Source organism: Capricornis sumatraensis, chromosome 2, assembly GCF_032405125.1.
Source record: "Capricornis sumatraensis isolate serow.1 chromosome 2, serow.2, whole genome shotgun sequence".
Classification (NCBI taxonomy): Eukaryota; Metazoa; Chordata; class Mammalia; order Artiodactyla; family Bovidae; genus Capricornis; species Capricornis sumatraensis.
Genome location: NC_091070.1, coordinates 49,218,783 through 49,234,392, shown reverse-complemented (window position 1 = coordinate 49,234,392; position 15,610 = coordinate 49,218,783).

Sequence of the window (15,610 nt, the reverse complement as noted above, 5' to 3'; positions counted from 1 at the left end):
TGATAAAATGTAAAACATATGGGTAATATAAAAGACCTTTTTAAGAGCTTCTATAGATTTTTAATAATTTATTTTATTCTTGGCTTTACTGAGTCTTCACTGCTGAGGGCTCTTCTCTAGTTGCAGTGAGTAGGGGCTGCTCTCTAGTTCAGTGCACAGGCTTCTTATTGCAGTGACTTCTTTTGTTGGGGGTCATGGGCTCTAGGGTGGGTAGACTTCAGTAGTTGTGGCTCCCAGGCTCTAGAGCACAGGTTCAGTTGTTGTGGTGTATGGGCTTAGGTGCTCTGTGGCATGTGGAATCTTTTTCAGATCAGGGATCAAACCCATGTCTCCTGCACCAGCAGGTGGATTCTTACCACTGAGCCACCAGGGAAGCTCTAAGAGTTAATATGCAGATGACACCACCCTTATGGCAGAAAGTGAAGAGGAACTAAAAAGCCTCTTGATGAAAGTGAAAGTGGAGAGTGAAAAAGTTGGCTTAAAGCTCAACATTCAGAAAATGAAGATCATGGCATCTGGTCCAAACACTTCGTGGGAAATAGATGGGGAAACAGGGGAAACAGGGTCAGACTTTATTTTGGGGGGCTCCAAAATCACTGCAGATGGTGACTGCAGCCATGAAATTAAAAGATGCTTACTCCTTGGAAGAAAAGTTATGACCAACCTAGGTAGCATATTCAAAAGCAGAGACATTACTTTGCTGACTAAGGTCCGTCTAGTCAAGGCTATGGTTTTTCCTGTGGTCATGTATGGATGTGAGAGTTGGACTGTGAAGAAGGCTGAGCACGGAAGAATTGATGCTTTTGAGCTATGGTGTTGGAGAAGACTCTTGAGAGTCCCTTGGACTGCAAGGAGGTCCAACCAGTCCATTCTGAAGGAGATCAGCCCTGGGATTTCTTTGGAAGGACTGGTGCTAAAGCTGAAACTCCAGTACTTTGGCCACCTCATGCGAAGAGTTGACCGATTGGAAAAGACTCTGATGCTGGGAGGGATTGGGGGCAGGAGGAGAAGGGGACAACAGAGGATGAGATGGCTGGATGGCATCACTGACTCGATGGAGGTGAATCTGAGTGAACTCCGGGAGTTGGTGATGGACAGGGAGGCCTGGTGTGCTGCGATTCATGGTGTTGCAAAGAGCCAGACATGACTGAGCTACTGAACTGAACTGAACTGAAGGCAATCTATGGCCTATTGGCCAAATTCAACATACTACATGTTTTTATAAGTAAAGTTCTATTGGAAACAGCCACACATATTCATTTGCTATTTCCTATGGCTATTTTCCGGGGAAGGCAATGGCACCCCACTCCAGTACTCTGCCTGGAAACCCCATGTACGGAAGAGCCTGGTGGGCTGCAGTCCATGGGGTCGCTGAGAGTTGGACACGACTCAGTGACTTCACTTTGATGCATTGGAGAAGGAAATGGCAACCCACTCCAGTGTTCTTGCCTGGAGAATCCCAGGGATGGTGGAGCATGGTGGGCTGCTGTCTATGGGGTTGCACAGAGCTGGACACGCACAACTGAAGTGACTTAGCAGCAGCAGCATGGCTATTTTCATGCAACCATGGTGGAGTTGAGTGGTTGACAGAGAGACTCTATTGCCTGCAAAGCCTAAAATATTTACTATGTGGCCTTTTCCAGAAAAAGTTTGCTGACCCCTGCTCAAAGGCAACCGTCGTCAGTAGGAAGTGGTATGTTAATGAAATGCTTCAAGGAATATCATTACAAATGCTTCCTTTACCTTGCCTCTTAGACACTTATTAATTCCATACTTTGGGAGACTTTTTGGCTTTCAAAGCATTTAAGATCTGCTGGGAAGATAATTATGGCAAAGTCTGATAGTTCTCAAGTATACATTCTCTTCTTTTTCAGTAAGAGAACACGTAAAGTTTATCTAGGCATATGACTGGTAACAATAAAGATTGTGGTTCTCAGTTTCCCCTGCAGCTAGCTATGGTCAGATGACTAAGTTATTGTCAACGAGATGTTACTTCCAGAGACTATTCCTAAAGTAAGTGTTATGCCCCTTGGGTTGTATTTTCTACTTCCTCCTGGTAGGAATGTAGATGCAATGACCATATATTCATGCCCATACAGTCATATTCTCCTGTTGATAAAGAAGAAAGCTGAAAGGAACCTGATTTCTGCCAGTTAGACATTTTATATGAGAGAATAACATCTTGAGTGTTGAAGTCACTATGAAATTGGGTTTTCTGTCTTCTGCTATACCACCTGTATGCTGTGCTTAGTAGTTCAGTCATGTTCATGTTTGTCACCCCATGGACTGTAGCCTGCCAGGCTCCTCTGTCCATGGGGATTCTCCAGGCAAGAGTACTAGAGTGGGTTGCCATGCCCTCCTCCAGGGGATCTTCCCAATCCAGGGATCAAACCCAGGTCTCCCACATTGCAGGCAGATTCTTTACTGTCTGAGCCCCCAGGGGAGACCTAACTCTTGCAAATACAATATCATAGACAGTAGAATTAGGGCTCTCTCAGAGCAGGGAGAGAATCATGGCTATTTCTCCAGGATTTGAAATGATGTCTGGTGCATAGCAGATGTTCATAAATATTTATTCAAAGAAACATATGAGTAAAATAGTAAAGGAGAATAAAGAGCCAGTAGAAATTACTAAGGACAGCATTTCCCATATCTAGAGAATTATTTCTGAACTGTGGATAAATATACATAAAATTTACCATCTTAGTCATTTAAAAAATTACAGTAAAATACATACAACAAAAAAATTTCCATCGTAACTATTTTAAGTGTATAGTTCATTGGTAGTAAGTACATTCACATTGTTGTGCAACCATCACCACCATCCATCTATAAAACTTTCCTCACTTTAATAGCTAAAACTCTGTACCCATTAAACAATAACACTCCATTGTCTCCTTCCCCCAGGCCCTGGCAACCATAATTCAGTTTTCTCTCTCAATGGATTTGACAATTCTGTGTACCTCATGTAAGTGGAATCATACAATATTTGTCCTTTTTGACTGACTTATTTTATTATTAGCATAATGACCTCAAATTTCATCCATGTTATATAATATATTAGGATTGCATTCTTCTTCAGGGGTGAATGATATTCCCTTATGTGTGTATACCACATTTTGTTTATCTTTTCATCATCAGTGGATGCTTGGGTTGCTTCCACTTTTTGGCTGCTGCTATGTGAGTAATGCTGCTATGAACAGGGATATACAGAGAATATTTTTAAATTTTCAGATTTCTTACATTCTCTGAATTGCTGAGTCAAAAATCTTAAAAGTGGGAGAAGAGGAATATGGAGCCATTTGTAAGATGTATTTTAAAATGTTTTCAGGTGATGTCAAATACTGACATTATAGTCCTTGAATTGACAATTAATAGCCACTAATCCCACATAATAAGTATACTAGTGTAACAAGAAGTACTTATTATACTAATACTAGTGTAAAACACACAGAATAATAAGGCTGTAAGGTATGAGTTCAACATGTTTTTCAAAAATGAAGAGAATTTAGATTAGGCAGAAATGAGAGGGTAAGACTGAAGAAAAAAATTTCAGGTTGAAGAAAAAATAAGTTTGGAGATACAAGCATTATGAATTTGCTTTTCTAGGTGTCCTTGATTATGGAGTCATAGCTCATTAAAAGTCCAGATTGATTCATGGTGGTGTATTTTCATTCAATCATTATTGAAAACAACAACAAAGTATTTTTCCATTAAGTATATAAGAAATTTTGTTATATTTATGAAACTCTTTTTTTTGATTCTTTTTTTAAAGATAAATTTATTTATTTTAATTGGAGGCTAATTACTTTACAGTATTGTATTGGTTTTGCCATACATCGACATGAATCTGCCCTGGGTGTACACGTGAAACTCTTATTACAGCAACTACTGTCAGCGTAACTTTCCCTTATACACCTATTGGTTCTCTAGTGTGAGAATGAAACACTGGAAAAGAAAAACTGGTGCAGAAATAAGGCCTCTTAAAACTGAAATTCATCTAAAATTGTCTATTGACCATAATGAAGGACTATGCAATTTGTAGTATAACAAAATCATTCCAAATTCTTTTTCTAATAGCTGAGAGAAAATCTGTGTGTTAAGATTTGATCCAAGATTGAAATGGAATTGCAAACATTTATCTATTTCTTTACTGGAGCCTTAAACTAGAGGAGGAACTTTACCAGAAATCCAGTTTTTTCTCAAGTCATTCCATCTACTTCTAAATCAATACATTGGTTGTATTCTGCCACCTTTGGTTGAGTTACATTAAAAATAAATTTATCCTTCAACCTTTTACCCTACAAGGATATTAACTTTGTTATTTAACCCATTCTTAAGATAAACTACTATGTGTTCTAATATATGTGCTAAGTCACTTCAGTCATGTCCGACTCTTTGCAACCCTATAGACTGTAACCCTCCAGGCTCTTCTGTCCATGGAATTCTCCAGCAAGAATGCTAAAATGGGTTGCCATGCCCTCCTTCAGGGGATCTTCCTGACCCAGGGATCAAACCTGCATCTCTTATGTCACCTGCATTGGTAGGTGGGTTCTTTACCACTAGCGGCACCTGGGAAACTGTTCTAATATATATGTTTAAAATTTTTTTCATTTTTGTAAATTGCTTAGATATTACCAGGAAAATTCCTCTCACCATGGCTTTATAATATATTTTATTAACTGATTTTCATTTTATAAGTGAACAAGTAATATTCACTGTGACTTTCTTCATTCCAAATGCAATTCAAGTTGTTATTTGACAAAGTGTTATGTCAAATGAAACTTTTTATGCTAAGAGAATGTCTTCCTCTCATTTAGTTCTTTATTATTTCATTCAACAATAACAAAAATAATAAAGCACTTACTATGTGTCAGGAACTTTAATTAGTGAGCAGAAAGACAGATTCTCACAGGTAGCTCATAGTTAAGTGAGAGAGATTTTCATGATAGAAGCTCACAAATAAATGTACAATATCTGTACTTATAAGTTACAAAACAGATTCCATACTGTGCTTTGTGAGTGAATAACAAGGATCCATGGAAAGGATCTGAGCTAAGAATTACAGGATAAGTAGGATAAGAAGCATACTGTTGGGTGTGTGGGAGGCCAAGAGTGTTTTAGAAAGAGAAGATGGCTTGAACAGAGATTAAAGTTTGACGTCTGTGGCTTAAACTCAGGAAGCAAATGCAGATGTCCTTCAGGTGGTATGAAGGACTTCTGCCTTTGTTCACGTGCAATGATACATTAGCTCGGATGGTTATTAGCTAAGAATCTTTCAGCTACATGTAACTGAAAAACCCAGTCCAATTTGCCTTAAGTCAAAAAAGAAAAAAAAAGGTCACTGGCTTATAGAATAGTGAAGTTCAATTTCAGACTCCACCCAAGCAGTTTACCCATAGGAGAATGATGACTTCTTTTTCCAGCTCTTGCTCTCTGGGATCCTTTCACTCTGCTGTAATCCTGCTGCTGCTAAGTCACGTCAGTCGTGTCCGACACTGTGTGACCTCATAGACGGCAGCCCACCAGGCTCCCCCATCCCTGGGATTCTCCAAGCAAGAACAATGGAGTGGGTTGCCATTTCCTTCTCCAATGTATGAAAGTGAAAAGTGAAAATGAAGTCACTCAGTCGTGTCCGACCCTCAGCGACCCCATGGACTGCAGCCTTCTAGGTTCCTCCGTCCATGGGATTTTCCAGGCAAGAGTACTGGAGTGGGGTGCCGGCTGTAATCCTTGTGCTAGCTTAATCTTCAGTTTGGTTCCCATCATGGTCGCAAGAAACAGTCAGTGTTCATGACTGGGCCTGATTACATCACATACCCACATTCAGCTAAGTTCTTTGACTAGGGGAGGGGAATGCAGTATTTAATTAGTTTAGGTATAGGTTAAGTTCCCTTTGTTTCTTTTGTTTTTTCCCTAAAACTATCTCTGTGGCAAGGGGAGAGTATACCAATCAGGGCATTCATAACTCTGCAGCAGGAGGTGGGGTAATCCCAAACTACTTAAGGGATGGGTGGTTTTCTAAAAGAAATTTAGGGTGGTATTACCTTCAGGAAGGTGGAAATTTTCTGAACAGAAATAATCAGATGTCCAGTACACTTCTGATGAGTTTTAAAAAGGATAAGAACAGAGGAAGTAACATAAACATGTCTACATTCTCTGTCTCTCTTCTCACACACACACACAGAAAGATGACTTTTTCAGAGTGAAAAATGGATTGGAATGGATTTGAGGGGAGCAAGAGTACACACGGGAAAGAGCAATTAATAGGTTAGAATAGTAGTCCAGTATAATGAGAGCTTGGACAGAGGAAGTGGTAGCAGAGCTGGGAATAAGCAGAGGGATTCAAGAGGCATTTAGAAGATAAAATAAACACAACATGGTGATTAATTGGCCATGGGAGAAGGGAAGGCAAATACATTATTAAAGTTAACCCCCAGGTTTCTGGCTTACACATGAATCGGGTAAGTGGTAGTGACATTGTGCTAATAAAAGATATTAAAACAAGACCAGCTTTGGGAGATAACAGTCTCAGTTTCAGATTAATCTTAGTTCTTTTTGAAACGTCTAAGTAGAACTGGTCAGAGGACACTTAGACTGTTTTGATTTACTCAGATATATTATTAAAGGCTTTAGGAGAAATCATCTTTCACACTTGTCTAAATTTCCCTAAATCTCTTTTTATCAGGAAAAAAACAATAACTTTCTACTGCATCTAACCCCTACAACGAAGAATTAACATTCCTTCAATCATCTTCTCTTTATGCATTACATAAGAATCTTCTTTTTTTCCTTCTGAAATCCTCTTGCACTGGACACACACTGATCTCTGTTAAGGAATCCCCTGGTGCACAGTACCTCTGCTGCAGGCTCCCAGACATCCAGCACACAGCGCAGTGGGGGACACAGAACCACAGTCTTCTTCTGATGCTCTGTCATGCGCTGAGGACTGGGGCGCTGGTGCACTATTTGTGGAGAAGCAATTTAAACTTTGTTCATAGTGATGCTTTCTAAGGCCCACTTGACTTCACCCTCCAGGATGTCTGGCTTTAGGTGAGTGATCACACCATCATGATTATCTTGGTCGTGAAGATCTTTTTTGTACAGTTCTTCTGTGTATTCTTGCCACCTCTTCTTAATATCTTCTGCTTCTGTTAGGTCCATACCATTTCTGTCCTTTATCGAGCCCATCTTTGCCTGAATTGTTCCCTTGGTATCTCTGATTTTCTTGAAGAGATCTCTAGTCTTTCCCATTCTGTTCTTTTCCTCTATTTCTTTGCATTGACCCCTGAGGAAGGCTTTCTTATCTCTTCTTGCTATTCTTTGGAACTCTGCATTCAGATGCTTATATCTTTCCTTTTCTCCTTTGCTTTTCACTTCTCTTCTTTTGACAGCTATTTGTAAGGCCTCCTCAGACAGCCATTTTGCTTTTTTGCATTTCTTTTCCATGGGGAGGGTCTTGATCCCTGTCTCCTGTACAATGTTACAAACCTCCATCCATACTTCATCAGGCACTCTGGCTATCAGATTTAGTCCCTTAAATCTATTTCTCACTTCCAGTGTATAATCAGAAGGGATTTGATTTATGTCATACCTGAATGGTCTAGTGGTTTTCCCTACTTTCTTCAATTTAAGTCTGAATTTCGTAATAAGGGGCTCATGATCTGAGCCACAGTCAGTTCCCGGTCTTGTTTTTGTTGACTGTATAGTTTCTCCATCTTTGGCTGCAAAAAATATAATCAATCTGATTTCGGTGTTGACCATCTGGTGATGTCCATGTGTAGAGTCTTCTCTTGTGTTGTTGGAAGAGGGTGTTTGCTATGACCAGTGCATTTTCTTGGCAAAATTCTATTAGCCTTTGCCCTGCTTCATTTCATATTCCAAGACCAAATTTGCCTGTTACTCCAGGTGTTTCTTGACTTCCTACTTTTGCATTCCAGTCCCCTATAATGAAAAGGACATCTTTTTTGGCTGTTAGTTCTAAAAGGTCTTGTAGGTCTTCATAGAACCATTCAGCTTCAGCTTCTTCAGCGTTACTGGTTGGGGCATAGATTTGGATAACTGTGATATTGAATGGTTTGCCTTGGAAACGAACAGAGATCATTCTGTCGTTTTTTAGATTACATCCAAGTACTGCATTTCAGACTCTTTTATTGACCATGATGACTCAGCATCACTATGAATAAAGCTAGTGGAGGTGATGGCATTCCAGTTGAGCTCTTTCAAATCCTGAAAGATGATGCTGTGAAAGTGCTGCACTCAACATGCCAGCAAATTTGGAAAACTCAGCAGTGGCCACAGGACTGGAAAAGGTCAGTTTTCATTCCAATCCCAAAGAAAGGCAATGCCAAAAAATGCTCAAACTACCGCACAACTGCACTCATCTCACACGCTAGTACAGTAATGCTCAAAATTCTCCAAACCAGGCTTCAGCAGTACATGAACCGTGAACTTCCTGATGATCAAGCTGGTTTTAGAAAAGGCAGAGGAACCAGAGATCAAATTGCCAACATCCAGTGGATCATGGAAAAACCAAGAGAGTTCCAGAAAAACATCTATTTCTACTTTATTGACTATGCCAAAACCTTTGACTGTGTGGATCACCACAAACTGGAAAATTCTGGAAGAGATGGGAATACCAGACCACCTGACCTGCCTCTTGAGAAATCTGTATGCAGGCCATGAAGCAACAGTTAGAACTGGACATGGAACAACAGACTGGTTCCAAATAGGAAAAGGAGTATGTCAAGGCTGTATATTGTCACCCTGCTTATTTAACTTCTATGCAGAGTACATCATGAGAAATGCTGGGCTGGAAGAAGCCCAAGCTGGAATCAAGATTGCCGGGAGAAATATCAATAACCTCACATATGCAGATGACACCACCCTTATGGCAAAACGTGAAGAGGAACTAAAAAGCCTCTTGATGAAAGTGAAAGAGAAGAGTGAAAAAGTTGGCTTAAAGCTCAACATTCAGAAAACTAAGATCATGGCATCTGGCCCCATCACTTCATGGGAAATAGATGGGGAAACAGTGGAAACAGTGTCAGACTTTATTTTTTTGGGCTCCAAAATCACTGCAGATGGTGACTGCAACCATGAAATTAAAAGACGCTTACTCCTTGGAAGGAAAGTTATGACCAACCAGATAGCATATTCAAAAGCGGAGACACTACTTTGCTAATACAGGTCTGTCTAGTCAAGGCTATGGTTTTTCCAGTGGTCATATATGGATGTGAGAGTTGGACTGTGAAGAAAACTGAGCGCCAAAGAATTGATGCTTTTGAAGTGTGGTGTTGGAGAAGACTCTTGAGGGTCCCTTGGACTGCAAGGAGATCCATCCAGTCCATTCTGAAGGAGATCAGCCCTGGGATTTCTTTGGAAGGAATGATGCTAAAGCTGAAGCTCCAGTACTTTGGCCACCTCATGCGAAGAGTTGACTGATTGGAAAAGACTCTGATGCTGGGAGGGATTGGGGGCAGGAGGAGAAGGGGACGACAGAGGATGAGATGGCTGGATGGCATCACCGACTCGATGGGCATGAGTTTGAGTGAACTCCGGGAGTTGGTGATGGACAGGGAGGCCTGGCGTGCTGTGATTCACGGGGTCGCAAAGAGTCAGACACAACTGAGCTACTTAACTGAACTGAACTGAATTTAAACTTTAAAATGTACTGCTGTCATAGCTTCAGAGTTAGTTTTAATTATACACACACACACACACACACACACACACACACACACACAATTTTACTTTGTTTCAAGTGATAAAAACCCATCTTAAAATAAGGTAAAAGGGAATTTACTGACTCTCTTAAAAGAGAAATACAAAGTGAAGCTGGTTTATAGGACTCTGGAGACTCAGAAAACCCTTGCTAGGTCTTCCTTTCCCTCTTTTTCTCCTCACCCGTCTCTCTCTCTTTCTTTCTGTCTCATTGCATTTCGCTGTGTGTTTCTCTCAACTGCTTCTCCTGAAGGCAAAATTTCCTTCTTGTTGATTGGTGGGAATAGGGTGTTGGAGTAGGCATAAACAAATTCAAACTTAAATGACCACAGCTTGGCAGACTCAGGAGATGAAAAGAGTTTCTCTCTCCTTAGTCTATTTATAAAACCCAGGGGTAGAATTTCGAGATGGTCTAGGTCATATACAAACCCTCCAGAATATAGGGGATTATCATTGACTGGTTGTGGAGTATATACCTTCTTGGAGGCAAAGGACAGAGCCTCCTGAACTGAGGAACAGGTTGTTGAATAAAAGCAGTGTGTGTGGTGAAAGTGCATGTGAGGAAGGGAAGTTCAGAGGATGCGGTGAAGGGGAAGTGTTTATGACAAGAGGGTAGAAAGTCATGCTGAGCAAACACAAACAATAGCTTATCCTTCCAGTTATAAAGGATGAATATTTGCTCAAGTGTTTGCTCCATGGGGGTAGGGGGGAAACTGGAAGAATTTCTGTTGCTTTTCATAGCTAAGACTTAGTAGTTCTGAAGTTAGGTGCATCCATATATACCTCTTAACACTCTTCTTATTTGTTCATCAGACAAATATTAACCGAGTGCCTACTTATACAAGGTTTTATTTTAGTTGCAATATAGGAGGTAAAATAGAAATCAAAGTCGATGCCTCCCCTGTTGTAGTTTAGTGTCAAGGAACAGAGATTCTTAATATAAACTCAGGCAAGTGGGAGTGGGAGTGCTAGTGTTCATTGTTCTTAGGGCATATCTAAAGTTATAGAGTGAAGATCTCACAGAAATCCAAGAAGAGTTGTAATAGGGCACATTCTAATCCAGATTAGAATTGGAGGGCAATGCCCCTGGGCAGGGATTTTTTTTTTTTTTTTAATATCTTCTGTGTATGCTCCAGGCTTCCCAGGGGCTCAGAGGTAAAGAACCTATCTGGCAATGCAGGAGAAGCAGGTTCAATCTCTGAGTAGGGAAGATCCCTGGAGGAGGAAATGGTAACCCACTCTAGTATTCTTGCCTGGAAAATCTCCTGAATAGAGGAGCGTGGCGGGCTACGGTCCATAAGGTCACAAAAGAGTCAGACACGACTTGAGTGACTAAGCATGCTGTATGCTTCACCGTTTATGTGGTTCAGATGGTGTTTCCACCTGTCTTTTCTTCTGACCAACTAGAAACAGTTTGTTTTCTTCAAAGAATATACTTCCAATTTAAATACCTGAGAAAGGACATCTGTTTGGCTCTATTAATAACTTCCATGAAATTTGAGCAGCTTCTTAGGTTGGCCTCCCACAGAAGCTGACTTGGAAGCAAGGAATTTGAGAGCTGGTGGTTAACTTTGGAGGTGGTTCCTGGCATCACTCTAAGGGAGCAGGGAATTGAGACCAGGAAGAGAAGGAAGCTAATAAAGGGTTCACTATTGAACAGGTGACTGCTATGGGTAAGTGGATTTCAGTCCCAAGGGGAAACTCTGAGAGACGGTGTAGAGTATTCCTCAGAGTTATCCCAGTTGAGAGGCAAAGAAGTTGAATATTTGTCCTCTAGCTCCCGTATGTCATTGGCCAAATGCTAATCTGAGATGTTAATGTCCATGTACATCCAGCCTGCCCCATTTCCCTTAGATAGAAAGTGGCACGTGCTTGTAGAATGATACTGTCAGGATAATGTGCATCAGAGTTACAGGGATAGAGATAGAGAACTAAAAGCATCTGTTATAACCCTATTCTGGTAAAATCATCTGTTGATGGCCTTTGGGTCAGTGTGTAATCAGCTTTGGTTCCTGTAAGGGTTTTAGCTATGTAATATTGAACAGAGTTTAATAGACTTTTTCAGGAGGGCTGTGGGTATGTTGATTAACACATCTAGTTTAAAGATATAAGAAATATGAAGATACTTATAGTGGCAGATCATTTATCTGAAAGTCTAAAACTATAGCATCCAAAAAAACGAAACTGTTAAAAAGAATGATAGTTTAACTAGTGACAGCAAGAGTGTAACAACTGTGTCACTGGAAATGCGTGGGTTGCAATAATACTTAATTATTATAGATTTAGGCACACAAAAACTGTTTTTGAACTGCTGTAGGCCCTAATCCATGTTATAGAGAAAAAAAATCAAGAAATTGCATTCACTCCCTTCCTTCAAGATTTAGCCCCAAACTATGTGGGCAGCAAGGAGCAGGGTGCTGAGCAGTGATGTGGTGGGCTGGCATACATTGCTGGAGACCGAGCAGCATGAGGAGGGCATCCGTTTGGCTATGGCAGCCTGGAAGAGGTGTCAGAGCGTGAGTGAAATGGGGAGGATGTTCACATGGGAACAGGGGCAACAACAATGGGACAGTAATTATGTACAGGCTTATTGGATAAGTATGTAAATATATTGAGGATAATGGTTTCCTAGACTCGTTGGAGAAGGTAAGTACAAATGAGAAAACTAGAATGAACCTTGTGTTTTAGATTGACAGTATCAGTGACTGATGAATTTCAATTAGTGTGGGGAAGGTAGATATATAGATGGATAGATATATGTAAATGTGTACATGCGTACATATGTATATACAGATATCCCTAGCTCTGCACACTGTGAGAACCTGAAATCAGCGATATCTCAATAACGATGAGGACATTTAGCATTCATATCTTAGTTTCTAAATTCCATTCTCCATTAAAAGAAACAAGGCAGAGTGGAGGCAGGAAAGGGAGGAGATGAGCCTGGAACATCTTGTGTCAGAAAGTTAGGAAGTGCTCAAAGAATGATGATGATGTTAGAAGAACAGAAAAGCCAGCTTCCAAAGGTTCCCACTGGCTCAATCTGGCATCATTCTGTTGTCAAAATAAGTGACAATAATATGGACTATAAAATCGAATAAAGTAGAGATTTATGAATTCATGTTGATATAAGTAAATGAGGAAAGGAGAATTTTTGTCTTATAACTAGCAAATATAGAAGGAATGGTGGAATTTTAGAAAATCACTATTTGACAAGCATCATCATAATTAATTCATCAGAGAAAATCAACGAATGCTAAAACTAGTTGGTAAAAGTTTTTTTTTTAATTTTTTTTTTAATGTTTGTTTGTTTGTTTTTTCATTTGTTTATTTACTTGGCATGCCGGGTCTTTAGTTGTAGCATGTGGATCTTTTAGTTGCAGCATGTGGAATCTAGTTCCCTGTGTGTGTGTACTGCGTGCTCAGTTGTACCCAACTCTGTGACGCCATGGACTGTAGCCCATCAGGCCCCTCTGCCCATGGAATTTTCCAGGCAAGAATACTGGAGTCGGTTGTCATCCTACTCCAGGGGATCTTCCCATTCCCTGACCAGGAATCAAACCCGGGCCCCTGCATTGGGAGTATGGATTCTTAGTCAGTGAACCACCAGGGAAGTTCCTAGCTGGTGAAATTTAATGAAAAATGGGAAATAGAACCTCCTAGCATATTCAAAAGCAGAGACATTACTTTGCCAACTAAGGTCAGCCTAGTCAAGGCTATTGTTTTTCCTGTGGTTATGTATGGATGTGAGAGTTGGTCTGTGCAGTAGGCTGAGCACCGAAGAACTGATGCTTTTGAACTGTAGTGTTGGAGAAGACTCTTGAGAGTCCCTTGGACTGCAAGGAGATCCAACCAATCCATTCTGAAGGAGATCAGCCCTGGGATTGCTTTGGAAGGAATGATGCTAAAGCTGAAGCTCCAGTACTTTGGCCACCTCATGCGAAGAGTTGACTGATTGGAAAAGACTCTGATGCTGGGAGGGATTGGGGGCAGGAGGAGAAGGGGACGACAGAGGATGAGATGGGCTGGATGGCATCACTGACTCGATGGACGTGAGTCTGAGTGAACTCCGGGAGATGGTGATGGACAGGGAGGCCTGGCGTGCAGCGATTCATGGGGTCACAAAGAGTCGGACACGACTGAGTGACTGAACTGAACAAGATATTTATTAATTAGAAAGTAAAAAATATTATTTTACAGAGGAGAAGCTTGATAGAGTCCACCTTAATCAGATGTAACTAAGGCCTTTCGAGGGGGGTGTCCTAAAACAAAATGAGTCACTTCAAAAGCAGAGCTTTTCACCTCCAGGGATTAAAATCCCAGCCGTCCCTGTCCACTGCCTCTACATTCTCCCTCACTCCTCCTCAAAGGACCCTCTTGACCAAGTGCTCTATTAGAAATTTGAATGAGACAATTCTGAGGCTTTACTAGATCTCTTATACTTCCATAACTGCTTCTTTTCAGAAAAATTTTTAAATATTTTGAATGGAAATTTTGATTAATTTTTATTTCTTTCCTACGCTCTTGCTGTATGATTTACAGGGAGAATTGTGACCATAATCCATGAAGTCTTGACAGATTTTTCAAGGTAAAAAAAGTGGCTGGTAAAGTCTTATAGGAATTGATAGCACTCTTTTTTAAAATTTATTTTTTATTGAGGTAACATTGGTTTATGAGATTACATATTTCATGTGTACAATACTACAGTTTTGCTTGACAGAATTTACTCCCTGTAGTGAATTTAAAATGGCCACAAATTCTTTGCAGCTCTTCCCATCAAGAGGAAGGGTCCATTTCCCCACACCATGAATCTGGGCCTGTCTTAAGACTTGGACCAATAGAATATGGTGACGTGACATGTGACTTCTAGCTGAGGCCTCAAAGAGGACTTCAAGCTTCTGCCTTTGTCCCTCTGGAATTCAGCTGCCGTGTAGGAAGCCCCAAGCTTGCTTACTACAGAGGCCATGTGGAGGCCAGCTGAGTCCCTCAGCCCCTGTCAGCTGCTAGACTTGTGAATGAGACCTTCAGGACCATTCTGCCCTCCAGTCAACTTGCCGATTGATTACAAATATATGCATCAGCCCAACCAAGAGCCCTACCCCAAATGTCAACTCATAGAATTATGAGACAAATCCAGAGATAACAAATTAAACCCTGTGGGTCAAATGTAGCTCACTGTTTTTATAAATAAAGTTAAATTGGAACATAGCCACATCCCTTTGTTTGCATATTGTTTATGTCCGCTTTCATGCTACAACAGCAGAGCTGAGTAATCGTGACAGAGATTGTATCACACACAAAATCTAGAAATATCTGCTATTTGGCCCTTTAGAAAAAAAGTTTGCCATGCCTTATTTTAAGCCATTAAGTTTGGGGCAGTTTGCTTTACAGTAGGTAAATCTAATATTTCCTTTATAGCAGAAGAGCAGTCAAGTCCTTGCTTGAGCTATAATTAATTTTTATAATTTCGTGTATACATGTTTGAGACCTGTGAAGGCATTTAACTTTATCTAGACCAACATCTGTTTTCATATGAAAAACAGTGTCATTTTTCTAAATAGAATATGTTAATAATGCTGAGCACAATATTCACTTTCTTGATACAAGGCACTTTTTAAATTTAATAACCAGATAAAATCCATTATGGCTCTTGTCTACCCTCAGAAAATGTTTCATTTAAAAATTATTAATGCTAACATGATTTTAACTTGATGTCAGAAATGAGCTTTGGAACTATATGGAAGTCTTTCACAGTGTAATAATTCACTGTAGAAAGCAACTTCCTAGTATTACTGGTACATTTTTGCAACTTTTTCCTGATAGTTGGCCCTTATCTTTTATTTTTTTAAGGAAAAGTAAAATATTAGCCTGTCTTCAACCTTCAAAG